Genomic DNA, 13962 nt, shown 5'->3' with positions numbered 1-13962 from the left:
TTACTCCACAAGTATGGTGTTACGCACAAAGTAGCTACCCCATATCACCCACAAACCAATGGACAAGCTGAACTTGCTAACAGAGAGCTAAAAAGGATCTTGGAGAAAACTGTGGGAACAACAAGAAAGGATTGGGTTAGGAAGCTAGATGATGCACTTTGGGCATATAGGACAGCCTTCAAGACACCCATAGGAAAATCTCCCTTTCAATTGGTGTATGGAAAGGCATGCCACCTCCCTGTAGAGCTTGAACATAAGGCTTTCTGGGCCACCAAACTTCTAAATCTAGATGCTCAAGCAGCAGGAGAGAAGAGGTTGCTACAACTCAATGAGCTTGAGGAGTTCAGATTGGAGGCATACGACAATGCCAAAATATACAAGGAGAGAGCAAAGAGATGGCATGATAAGAGGATCTCTCAAAGAACATTTGAACCAGGCCAAAAGGTGTTATTATTCAATTCAAGATTGAAGATCTTCCCTGGGAAGCTGAGGTCTAGATGGACTGGTCCATACACCATCACCAAAGTATCACCTCATGGCTATGTTGAATTGCTTGATGAAGCCTCAAAACAAACCTTCACAGTCAATGGACATAGGGTGAAGCACTATTTTGGTGGCCCTTGGAGCAAGGAAGAGAGTGTGCAACTCTTAACATGAGCAAAGAAGCTGCCATGTCGAGCTAAGGACAATAAACAAAGCGCTTCATGGGAGGCAACCCATGCACAGGGAGTCTTTTAATTTCATGTTTTAGTAACCAATAATGAGCAAGTAGACTAGTACATGGTGTATGCAAGGCACTAAGTTTGGTGTGGCCAATCTTGAAGTAATGGCAAATGTGTGTTCTATAACACTTAGCCACAAACTAAGTTTGGTGTCCATACATACACGAAAATGCTAAGCTATGAAAGTTTTGTCATCTACTTTAGTTATAAAAAAAAAAAAAAAAACGTGAAAAAAAAAAAAGATTAGGGAATCTAATTTAGTCAATTTTGCATAGGAACATAATCATAAGTTTTTAGCCATTAATGTCACTTTAAGAATCTCAAGCCTTTGGCATTTTGTTGCAGGAAAGAAAGAAAGAAGTGATGGGGAATCTTGGAAGCATATAATGAAAGAAGGAAAGAAATGATGGGGAATCTTGAAGAAAGATCACGGATAGGAAGAGTAGTGACATAAATTTTGAACTTTGTGCATGGGGAAAAAGAAACCAACATGCATTGTGCACAAGGAAGCATGCCATGACCGAGCCTTAAATGCCTTCCCACCAACTTTCACTTTAAATACTTCAACCATATTCATTCATCATTCATTCTTCTACCCACCAACTTTCACTTCACTAACCGAACTCATACTCAACCTCCAACCTACTCCATGTTTCACAAATTCTAACCTTGAACCTCATCTTACCCAACAAAACTCCTCTTGAAGCATCACATCTCTCACATAACCGAAACACTCAATCTCCTTCACCATCATTTTCTAAGTCACCGTGCTTACCTCATACCTCTCATTCACAATCATTTTCCTTGTGCTTGAGGACAAGCATTCAACTAAGTTTGGTGTTGGAGAGATTCAACCTTGCAAGTGAATTTCAATGGCCTCATCATCAAGGGAGAGGAGAGAAGATGAATTTGATGAAAGAAGATTCAAATCCAAACACAATGAGCGGATCTTTAGTTGGATGTCAAGCAAAGATGTTGTTCCGGAGTTACCTTTCAAGCTAAAGGAAGATGAATACCCTGAGATACAAAAAATAATCAGAAAAAGAGGATGGGAGCTTCTCTGTGACCAACCTCAAGAAGTGAGCATGCTTCTCATCCATGAGTTCTTCACTAATGTGATAAGAGAATATGATGATGAAGAACCATACATGAGCTATGTAAGAGGTGTAGATGTTGATTTTAGCCCGGACACCATCAATAGGGTGCTAAGGGTCAAGCACAAAAAGTTCAAACGACCAAGCTATGAAGAAAGGGTTAAAAATGACCCAAGATATGTGGATGTGGTGAGTGACTTATGCAGAGTAGGCACGGATTGGGTATTGGATTCACATGGCCGACCACTCAAACTTCGGAGAGGTGATCTCATACCTCAAGCAAAAGGATGGCATGACATAGTGAGGAGGTCATTGATCTCTACTTCAAATAACTCTGAGGTAACGGTGAACAGAGCTATAATGATCCATTGCATAATGAAAGGAGGGGAAATCAATGTTGGAGACATTATAGCCAAGAACATCATTGAAATAGCTCAAAAGGTCAAACAGGACAGCTGGCTAGGATATCCTAGTACTATTCTGCGCCTATGTGAAGAAGCTGGAGTGCCTCTTGAAGAATTTGGAGAAACTGATTTGGTCTCCATTGGAAAGCCTCTCACCAAAGAAAGGTTGGAGTTCATCACCACAACTCAATTGGAAAGGCAACCTTTAGCAAGAAGGAAGAAAAGGAAGGAAGTAAGACAAGAGGAGGAGCCTCAAGAAATGGATGAATCCCACACCTTGAACATGAACCAACTCCAAGCCGCCTTGGAAGGGATTTCTGGGCAATACTCACAAATTCAAAGAAGCCAAGAAGAGCAAGCTCAACAACAAAGGGATCTTTGGCAGTGATGGATCAACAAAGAGGTATTCAAGTTCAATGGATGAACCAACAAAATGAATACCAAGCACACATGAGGGAGTTACAACAAGAACAATATGCCAAGATGCAGGAAGCCATCAACAATTCGGCTATGGAACATGAAAAAGCCATGGAGAAAGTGATACAAGAACAAGCTCAACTAAGGATAGAGCAAGCTCAGCAAAGAGAACTTCTCCATAGTTGGATGCTAGACATGAAACACTCTACAGAGATTTCAATGAAAACAGAATGTTCAAGGAAGCCAGGCACAAGGACAGACTTGACTATGACATATGCACCCAAGAAAAGCTTAGTTACCTCTGTTCCACACCCCCATTGATCAACCCACAAATCAAATGTTTTAATGAGGCTCGGAAGATATTTGAACAGCAAGAACTAGCAAGGGTGAGATTCAATCAACAGAGGCTACAGGAGACAATGATAAGTTCAGGAATTTGGCAAAAAGAAGATCCAAAGGGGAATGCAACGACACAACAACAAGGAGAAAGGAGGAGCAAAAAGAAAGAAGATCCAAAAGGAGATGCAACAACACAACAACAAGGAGAAAGGAGAAGCAAAAAGAAAGAAGACCCAAAAGGCAAAGGAAAGCAAGGAGAATCAAGCAAAGGAAAAGGGACATGAAGACTAAAGGTGGTGAAGTCCTATGTCTTTCTTTATGATTTATTAAATAAAGAAGATGTATGTCTGAAATATGGTATACCTTCTATGATGCATTTTCTTTTTGAAGCATTGTCTTTTATGTTGCCCATTTCATGCATCACCACTCACAGATTTGGAATGGTTGCTTGTCTTTAATACTTTTACTTGTCATTGGAATAAAAGATGTAGTTTGAGCAAGAACAGAGAGAAATATAGCTTAAAAAGGATCATGTTGTCCCATAGGAAAAGTGTTAGTATATTTATTGTGAAAGAATCAAGGTTCAATGAACTCAAAAGAATGCTTGCTATACAAGACTAGTTTGGTTAAGGATCACAAAGACTTTAACAGTAAAAGCACAAATAACCTTGACAATAAAGAAAATAGAATACAAAGAATGAAAGGCTAGGCATCAATGACAAAAGTTGGATATGTGTCTGTGGTGATTGATGTTAAGAGACATACTTGGGCTAGTAAATCCGAGGGGTGCTTCATCACCCGGTAACTTGAGTTAACTAACTCGGGATTATCGATTGAAAACCCACAATCAAGAGTAGCTCTATAACAGAACATTTAGCAACCCAAAGAGGTGCTGGACACCACTATCCAAACAAAATTTCAATGTTATATGCCTGTGACTGAATGTGTTAAGGAAAGAGGCTTGAGTGAGTAAATCTTTAAGAGTGTCTCAACACTTAACAACTTGAACCAACTGGTTTGGGATTGTTGATTGAAAGCTTATGCTAAAGAGCCGCCTTAAGACAAGATTTCGAGCTTAATTGAAAGAAAAAGGGAAAGAAAAAAAAAGAAGGAAAAAGAAATAAGCAGAAAAAATTGGTTCAAGGATCATGTGCTAAGGTATGAAAGAAGTCTAGTGAAGTTAACCAATTCAGTAGGGAAGCAAGCATTTTTAATTGAAAAAGTTGAATAGTTGTGTTCAATTACAATAAATTAATGACCACACAAGTGAGGACAATATGCTCAATGAAAATTACTCTCGGGAAGAACATTCAAGTCTTACATCTTAAATTCTTGTGACAAAGTCTTTTATATTTTGCTTGAGGACAAGCAATACTTTAAGTTTGGTGTTGTGATGCAAATGCATATTTGCATTATTAGTTAGTTAGTTTAGTTAGTTTTAGCTTAATTTCACTCATTTTCTCTAAATAAACAAGTCCTTTTATGAGTTTTGTTTCCATGCATGATGATATCAAGGAACATGTTAATTCTAGCCAAATTCATGCAAATGCTTTAAGGAATGCATATATGAATGAGTATGAATGAATCTCATGGAATTTGTGCATGAATTGGTGAGACTTTGAAGCTATTTCCTTGATTGATGATAGGTGATGAAACAAGGAAGCATGGAAGCAAGAATGATGCAAGCTGGGCAAAGTTGGCATTGCCAACTTGGAATCCACGTTGCCAACTCCACAACACAAGGCAAGCTTGGTCCTGGAGGCAACCAAGGCAAGAAGTTGGCGTTGCCAACTTGAGATTGGCGTTGCCAACGCCACACACAATCACACCAAGCAAGCTTGGCAGCCCTGGAAGCAAGGTTGGCGTTGCCAACTCCAGAACCAAGTTGCCAACGCCACACACAAGCCACAAGCAGGCAAACTTGGCCCTGGAAGCAAGGTTGGCGTTGCCAACTCCAGAACCAAGTTGCCAACGCCACACACACAAGACACAAGCAAGGAACTTGGCCCTGGAGGAAGACAAGAAGCAAAGTGGCGTTGCCAACGCCACACACAAGCAATTTTGGCACTAATATGGAAGCTCGAGCATGTTGTTTGAGCTAGGAAGCATTGGCGTGTTTGAGGACAACGCAGGCTAACAACGCCACACTATCAAGCTTGGCCCTGGAAGAAGCAAAGTTGGCGTTGCCAACTTGAATCTGGCGTTGCCAACGCCACACACAAGCAAGGCAAGCTTGGCCCTGGAAGAAGCAAAGTTGGCGTTGCCAACTTGAATCTGGCGTTGCCAACGCCACACACAAGCAAATTTTGGCACCAAGTCTTGGCGCACCAACCAGGCTGCCAAACGCCCAATGGCGCACCAACCAGGCTGCCAAACGCCCAATGGCGCACCAACCAGGCTGCCAAACGCCCAATGGCGCACCAACCAAGTTCCAAACGCCCAAATGCTGCACCACTCACGTTGCCAACGCTAGATGGGCGTTGCCAACGCCAACTTACCAAAACAAGGCAGCCTGAGCATGTCCTCTTCAATGGAAGATATCTTGAGCTACAGAGATCCAAATTGAGTGCTTCCAGTTGCATTGGAAAGCTGACATTCAGAGCTTTCCAACCATATATAATAGTCTATGATGGAGCAAAAAATTGAAGCCAAACCAGAGTCATCTTTAGGCCCTAAAAACAAGAACATGAAATGAAATTCAAGGGAGCTAGAGATGATCCTTGGCTGTGGGATCGAGCACGTTGCCAACGTGCACAAAGGGGGCGTGTTTTGCAACAACGCTAGCCTCAAGTCCTTGCCTTGGGAGAGTGATGCTCGAGCACGTTGCTAACTTGGGGTTGAGGGTGCGTTATTCACAACAACTTGGCAACAACTTGGCAGCTTGACTTTACCTTCTTTGAGGAACCATAACTTGAGCTAGGAAAGTCCAATTGAGGTGATTCCAGTGGCATTAGAAAATAGACATCAAGAGCTTTCCAATGATGTATAATAGTCCATATTGAAGCTGAAGGTTGACACTCAAATTCTGGGCTACATTTAGCATGAAAGTAAGGCCAAAAAGAGGAAAAGCAAGTTGTTGGCAATAACTTGGGCCAGCAACGCCCAAGTCTCATACTTCATGCCCAGGAAATTGTCCTGCACGTTGCCAACGTGCATTTGGCCTGGAGTTAGTGCCAATAACGCCCTCAATGAGCCAGAAGCATGAGGAATGAACTCTTCCTCTCCAAGTCTAGCAACACTTCCAATTGAGCCACGAATTCAACAATGAGAAAGCCCACATTGCTAACCCAAATTGAAGATCTCTGAAGAGTTTTAGGAGTAGTATAAATAGAAGAGATTGATGTACTTGTAGAGGACTTTTTTTTACACTTTTACTTTACTCTTTGACACTTAGACATTTTTACACTTTCTAGCACTTGTATTTGAGAAGACTTTTGGTACTTCCAAGGGTAGAGCCAGAGAGCTAATTTTGGGTTCATCTTGGAACTCTTCTTCTTCATTTTCTTAATCTTGAAGCATTTCATTCTTCTTCTTCTTCTTCCTTTACACTTAGTTTAATTTTGATTTATGGCAATTGTTGTTGAAATTGGAGCTATGACTCACTAAACCCCACATTCATTAGGGGGATGAGCTCTGCTTGTTGAAATGAGTTGGTGAATTCATCTTTTCCTCCTCAATTTTAGTGGTTGATCTAAAGAGGGAACTCTTGCTCTTCATAGATTCAACCACCATCGAGAGAGGGGTTAATCTACATGAATTATGTGGTGAATTTGAGGAATGAGCCACATAATTCAGTTAGAGTTCATCCTTTCATGATTCCTTCAATCAATATACCTTGGTTAGTATGTGAGATGTAACTCCTTGGTTGAGATTATAGGAATTGTGTGGCTGGATTAGAAAGGAGCTTCATCTCTTCTCATGAACAAATAGATCACGAGAGTGGCATTTGGTTATGTTGAGAGAGATTGAATCACCAAGAGATTGGGATTCAATCACCCACTTGCCATGGATCTATACCCATGATTGAGAAGGATTTGACTAACATCAATTCATGAAAACTTGCATCTCTGATCCTAATGATCTTCTCTACCATCAATTCTTATTTCTATTGCTTCTAGTTGTTTAATTTCCCACAACCCAATTCCCTTTACATTCGGTCATTTTATTCTTGTCATCTACATTTTGTTCCTTTAATTCATGCTATTTACTCTTATGTTCTTTAAATTTCTGCAACCTTTAATTCCTTGCAATTTATCTTTGATGTCATTTAAGTTTCTTGCAATTTAAGTTTCCGTTATTTACTTTCATTTAATTTTTCTTTTCTAGTTCTTTACATTTTGTGTCATTTACATTCTTGCAATTATGTTCAAAAATCAAAATGCTCATGAAATCAAAACTATGTTTGCTTGACTAAATTTACCATTAACTAAAGTTGCTTAATCTACCAATCTCCGTGGGATCGACCTCACTCTTTGTGAGTCTTATTACTTGATACGACCCGGTATACTTGCCGGTTATACGTGAAATTCTAATTTTTACGTATCACCCCTCCATCTCCTCTATTTCTTCTTCTTCTACTCTCTTCTTTCTTCTTTTGCTCGAGGACGAGCAAACCTTCTAAGTTTGGTGTGGTAAAAGCGTTTCTTTTTGTTTTTCCATGACCATCTATGGCACCTAAGGCCGGAGAAACTCTAGAAAGAGGAAAGGGAAGGCAAAAGCTTCCACCTTCGAGTCATGGGAGATGGAGAGATTCATCTCAAGGGTGCATCAAGACCACTTCTATGAAGTTGTGGCCATGAAGAAGGTGATCCCCGAGGTCCCTTTCAAACTCAAAAAGAGTGAATATCCGGAGATCCGACATGAGATCCAAAGAAGAGGTTGGGAAGTTCTTACCAACCCCATTCAACAAGTCAGAATCTTAATGGTTCAAGAGTTCTATGCCAATGCATGGATCACCAAGAACCATGATCAAAGTGTGAACTCGGACCCAAAGAATTGGCTTACAATGGTTCGGGGGAAATGCTTAGATTTTAGTCCGGAAAATGTAAGGTTGGCATTCAACTTGCCCATGATACAAGGAGATGAACACCCCTACACTGGAAGGGTCAACTTTGATCAAAGGTTGGACCAAGTCCTCATAGACATTTGTGAAGAGGGCGCTCAATGGAAGAGAGATTCAAGAGGGAAGCCGGTTCAACTGAGAAGGCATGACCTCAAGCCCGTGGCTAGGGGATGGTTGGAGTTTATCCAATGCTCAATCATTCCCACTAGCAACCGGTCCGAAGTTACTATAGATCGGGCTATCATGATTCATAGCATCATGATTGGAGAGGAAGTAGAAGTTCATGAGGTTATATCCCAAGAACTTTATAAGGTGGCAGACAAGTCCTCTACCTTGGCAAGGTTAGCCTTCCCTCATCTCATTTGTCACCTCTGTAATTCAGTTAAAATTAACATAGAGGAAGACATCCTCATTGATGAGGACAAGCCCATCACTAAGAAGATGATGGAGCAAACAAGAGATCCCACTCATGGACATGAGCATGAGGAAACTCCTCATCATGAAATCCCTGAGATACCTCAAGGGATGCACTTTCCTCCACAAAATTATTGGGAGCAAATCAACACCTCCCTAGGAGAGTTAAGTTCCAACATGGGACAACTAAGGGTGGAGCACCAAGAACATTCCATCCTCTTCCATGAAATTAGAGACGATCAAAGAATCATGAGAGATGAGCAACAAAGGCAAGAAAGAGACATTGAGGAGCTCAAGCACTCCATAAGATCTTCAAGAGGAAGAACAAGCCGCCATCACTAAGGTGGACCCGTTCTTTAATCTCCTTGTTCTTTATTTTTCTGTTTTTCGAAAATTATGCTTTATGTTTTATTTATGTTTGTGTCTCATGATCATTAGTGTCTTAGTGTCTATGTCTTAAAGTTATGAATGTCCTATGAATCCATCACCTTTCTTAAATGAAAAATGTTCTTAATTTGAAAAAGAGAAGAATTGCATGAATTTTGAATTTTATAACAGATTAATTATTTTGATGTGGTGGCAATACTTTTGATTTCTGAATGTATGCTTGAACAGTGCATATGTCTTTTGAATTTGTTGTTCATGAATGTTAAAATTGTTGGCTCTTGAAAGAATGATGAAAAAGGAGACATGTTACTGAGGATCTGAAAAATCATAAAAATGATTCTTGAAGCAAGAAAAAGCAGTGAATTAAAAAAAAAAGAGCAAGCAGAAAAAGCCAATAGCCCTTTAAACCAAAAGGCAAGGGTAAAAATAAAAGGATCCAAAGCTTTGAGCATCAGTGGATAGGAGGGCCCATAGGAATAGTATCATGGCCTAAGCGGCTAAACCAAGCTGTCCCTAACCATGTGCTTGTGGCGTGAAGGTGTCAAGTGAAAACTTGAGACTGAGCGGTTAAAGTCGTAATCCGAAGCAAAAAGAGTATGCTTAAGAACCCTGGACACCTCTAATTGGGGACTCTAGCAAAGCTGAGTCGCAATCTGAAAAGGTTCACCCAGTTATGTGTCTGTGGCATGGATGTATCCGGTAGTAATACTGGAAAATAGAGTGCTTTGGGCCACGGCCAAGACTCATAAAGTAGCTGTGTTCAAGAATCATCATACTTAACTAAGAGAATCAATAACACTATCCGGATTCTGATTTCCTATAGAAGCCAATCATTCTGAATTTCAAAGGATAAAGTGAGATGCCAAAACTGTTCAGAGGCAAAAAGCTAAAAGCCCCGCTCATCTAATTAATACTGATCTTCATGGATATTTTTGGAATTCATTGTATATTCTCTTCTTTTTATTCTATTTGATTTTCAGTTTCTTGGGGACAAGCAACAATTTAAGTTTGGTGTTGTGATGAGCGGATAATTTATACACATTTTGGCATTGTTTTTAGTATGTTTTTAGTATGTTTTAGTTAGTTTTTATTATATTTTTATTAGTTTTTATTTAAAAGTCACTTTTCTAGACTTTACTATGAGTTTGTGTGTTTTTCTGTGATTTCAGGTATTTTCTGGCTGAAATTGAGGGACCTGAGCAAAAATCTGATTCAGAGGCTGAAAAGGACTACAGATGCTGTTGGATTCTGACCTCCCTGCACTCATTCTGGAGCTACAGAAGCCCAATTCGCGCGCTCTTAATTGCGTTGGAAAGTAGACATCCTGGGCTTTCCAGCAATGTATAATAGTCCACACTTTGCCTGAGATTTGATGGCCCAAACCGGCGTTCCAAATCAGCTCAAGACTGCCCGGCGTTAAACGCCGGAACTGGCACAGAAGTGGGAGTTAAACGCCCAAACTGGCACAAAAGCTGGCGTTTAACTCCAAGAAAAGTCTCTACATGTGAAAGCTTCAATGCTCAGCCCAAGCACACACCAAGTGGGCCCGGAAGTGGATTTTTACGTCATTTACTCATTTTTGTAAATCCTAAGCTACTAGTTCTCTATAAATAGGACTTTTTGCTATTGTATTTTCATCTTTGGACGTCTAGTTCTTAGATCATCGAGTTAGCTATCTTTGATCAGTCTTATGCTATCTTAGATCATGGGGCTGGCCTCTCGGCCATGCCTAGACCTTGTTCTTATGTATTTTCAACGGTGGAGTTTCTACACACCATAGATTAAGGTGTGGAGCTCTGTTGTACCTCGAGTATTAATGCAATTACTATTGTTCTTCTATTCAATTCAGCTTATTCTTGTTCTAAGATATTCATTTTCAACCAAGAACATGATGAATGTGATGATTATGTGACGCTCATCATCATTCTAACTTATGAACGCGTGCCTGACAACCACTTCCGTTCTACATGCAAATAAGGCTTGAGTGGATATCTCTTGGATTCCTTAACCAGAATCTTCGTGGTATAAGCTAGAATTGATGGCGGCATTCTTGAGAATCCGGAAAGTCTAAACCTTTTCTGTGGTATTCCGAGTAGGATTCAAGGATTGAATGACTGTGACGAGCTTCAAACTCGCGATTGTGAGGCGTTAGTGACAGATGCAAAAGAATCACTGGATTCTATTCCGACATGATCGAGAACCGACAGATGAATAGCCGTGCTGTGACAGAGCGCGTTGAACATTTTCACTGAGAGGACAGGACTGTAGCCATTGACAACGGTGATGGCCAACATACAGCTTGCCATGGAAAGGAGTAAGAAGGATTGGATGAAGACAGTAGGAAAGCAGAGAGACGGAAGGGACAAAGCATCTCCATACGCTTATCTGAAATTCTCACTAATGAATTACATAAGTATCTCTATCTTTATTTTATGTTTTATTTATCTTTTAATCATTCATCCTCCATAACCATTTGAATCCACCTGACTGAGATTTACAAGATGACCATAGCTTGCTTCATACCAACAATCTCTGTAGGATCGACCCTTACTCGCGTAAGGTTTATTACTTGGACGACCTAGTGCACTTGCTGGTTAGTTGTGCGAAGTTGTGATAAAGAGTTGAGATTTCAATTGAGCGTACCATGTTGATGGCGCCATTGATGATCACAATTTCGTGCACCAAGTTTTTGGCGCCGTTGCCGGGGATTGTTCGAGTTTGGACAACTGACGGTTCATCTTGTTGCTTAGATTAGGTATTTTTTTCAGAATTTTTAAGAATGAATTCTAGAGTTTCAAGGTGATGTTCTTATCATCACCAAAGCTGATTGATTCTCATCAATTTAGCTCTTGAATGTAATGTACTGCTGAAGCTTGGCTAGCCATGTCTAATTTCTTTAGACTAAAGCTTTAGACTAACATTGCATGATTCCTGGAATTCTTATTAAAAATTTTGAATCTCTTTATTTTCTTTCCCACTCAATTTTCAAAAAATCCAAAAAAATTATAAAATCTTAAAATCAAAAACATTTTTATGTTTCTTGTTTGAGTTTACTGTCTAATTTTAAGTTTAATGTCAATTGCATGTTTCTGTTCTTCTTGCATTTTTCGAATTCATCCATGTGTCTTCATTAATCTTCAAGTTGTTCTTGATGATTTACTTGCTTTGATCTTTAAATTCTCTTGTCTTGAGTGTTTTGTTGTTTCCCATACGCATCCTCAATTTGTTAGTGTCAATAGTATACAAACTTCTAAGTTTGGTGTCTTGCATACATTGTTTATTTGATCTTAGTTGCATTTTGATTATTTCTCATCATTAAAAATTCAAAAAAAAATTTTTTTTTTGTCTTTTCAAGTCAATAATACAGAGAATTGAAGATTTAGAACATACAGTAGAGGAATTACACAGAAAAAGTTGGGCGTTCAAAATGCCCAGTGAGGAAGGAAAACTGGCGTTTAAACGCCAGCCAGGGTACCTGGCTGGGCGTTTAACCCCCAAAAAGGTAGAGTTTTGGGCGTTAAACGCCAGAATGGATACCATTCTGGGCGTTTAACGCAAGGATGACACAAGAGGGAAGATTTTGTTTTAATTCAGATTTTTTTTTTCAAGTTTCCATAATCAAATCTTTTTCAAATCATATCTTTTCAATCATATATTTTCAAAATCAATTTCTTTCCATTTTCAAAAATACTTGCTAACAATTAATGATTTGATTCAACATTTCAAGTATGTTGCCTTTTCTGTTTAGAAAGGTTTAATGTCTGAATCATATCTTTTAAATTTCTTGTTAGCCAAGTCATTAATTTTAAAAATCAAATCTTTTTAAATTATTTTTCAATCATATCTTTTTAGTCACATCTTTTTCAAAATAGTTTTCAATCATATCTTTTTTATTTCTAATTTCAAAATCTTTTTCAAAATCACTTTATTTCTTTCCCAACTTTAATTTTCGACAATCATTCTTCAATTTTTCAAAATTTCTTCAAAATCTTTTAATTTATTTTCAAAAATTCTTCCCCTCTTCTCACATCCTTCTATTTATGGACTAACACTCCTCCTAAATGCACAATTCAAACTCTATCTCTCTTGATAAGTTCGAATTCTTCTACCTCCTCCTTCTATTCTTCTTTTCCTCTGACACCTCAAGGAATCTCTATCCTGTGACATAGAGGATTCCATACTTTCTTGTTCTCTTCTCTTTCATATGAGCAGGAGCAAAGACAAAAGCATTCTTGTTGAGGCTGACCCTGAACCTGAAAGGGCCTTGAAGCGAAAGCTAAGAGAAGCTAAAGCACTACTCTCTGTAGAGGACCTAACAGAAATCTTCAAACAAGAAGAAGACATGGCAGCCGAAAACAACAACAATGCCAACAATGCAAAGAAGGTGCTGGGTGACTTTACTGCACCTACTCCCGACTTCTATGGGAGAAGCATCTCTATCTCTGCCATTGGAGCAAACAACTTTGAGCTTAAGCCTCAATTAGTTTCTCTAATGCAACAGAATTGCAAGTTCCATGGACTTCCATTGGAAGATCCTCATCAGTTTTTAGCTGAATTCTTGCAAATCTGTGTCACTGTCAAGACCAATGGGGTTGACCCTGAGGTCTACAGACTTATGCTATTCCCTTTTGCTATAAGAGACAGAGCTAGGATATGGTTAGACTCACAACCTAAAGAAAGCCTGAACTCTTAGGAAAAGCTAGTCAATGCCTTCTTGGCAAAGTTCTTTCCACCTCAAAAATTGAGTAAGCTTAGAGTGGAAGTCCAAACCTTCAGACAGAAGGAAGGTGAATCCCTCTATGAAGCTTGGGAAAGATACAAACAATTGATCAGAAAGTGTCCTTCTGACATGCTTTCTGAATGGAGCATCATAGGTATCTTCTATGATGGTCTGTCTGAACTGTCCAAGAAGTCATTGGATAGCTCTGCTGGAGGATCTCTTCATCTAAAGAAGACGCTTGCAGAAGCTCAAGAACTCATTGAAATGGTTGCAAATAACCAATTCATGTACACTTTTGAAAGGAATCCTGTGAACAATGGGACAAATCAGAAGAAAGGAGTTCTTGAGATTGATACTCTGAATGCCATATTAGCTCAGAACAAAATATTGACTCAGCAAGTCA

The 13962-nt window shown here is 39.4% G+C and overlaps 1 non-coding gene across 1 annotated transcript; it reads right to left on the bottom strand.

Moving 5' to 3' along the window:
* Positions 1 to 13586: 13586 nt before the first annotated feature.
* LOC130938030 (small nucleolar RNA R71) lies at positions 13587 to 13694 on the bottom strand. The gene has a single exon (XR_009069213.1). It is a non-coding gene; the product is annotated as a small nucleolar RNA R71 (small nucleolar RNA).
* Between the last annotated feature and the right edge of the window lie 268 nt (positions 13695 to 13962).

This window comes from Arachis stenosperma, chromosome 6 (genome assembly GCF_014773155.1).
Source record: "Arachis stenosperma cultivar V10309 chromosome 6, arast.V10309.gnm1.PFL2, whole genome shotgun sequence".
Taxonomy (NCBI): Eukaryota; Viridiplantae; Streptophyta; class Magnoliopsida; order Fabales; family Fabaceae; genus Arachis; species Arachis stenosperma.
This window is presented reverse-complemented; position numbering and strand designations above follow the sequence as displayed.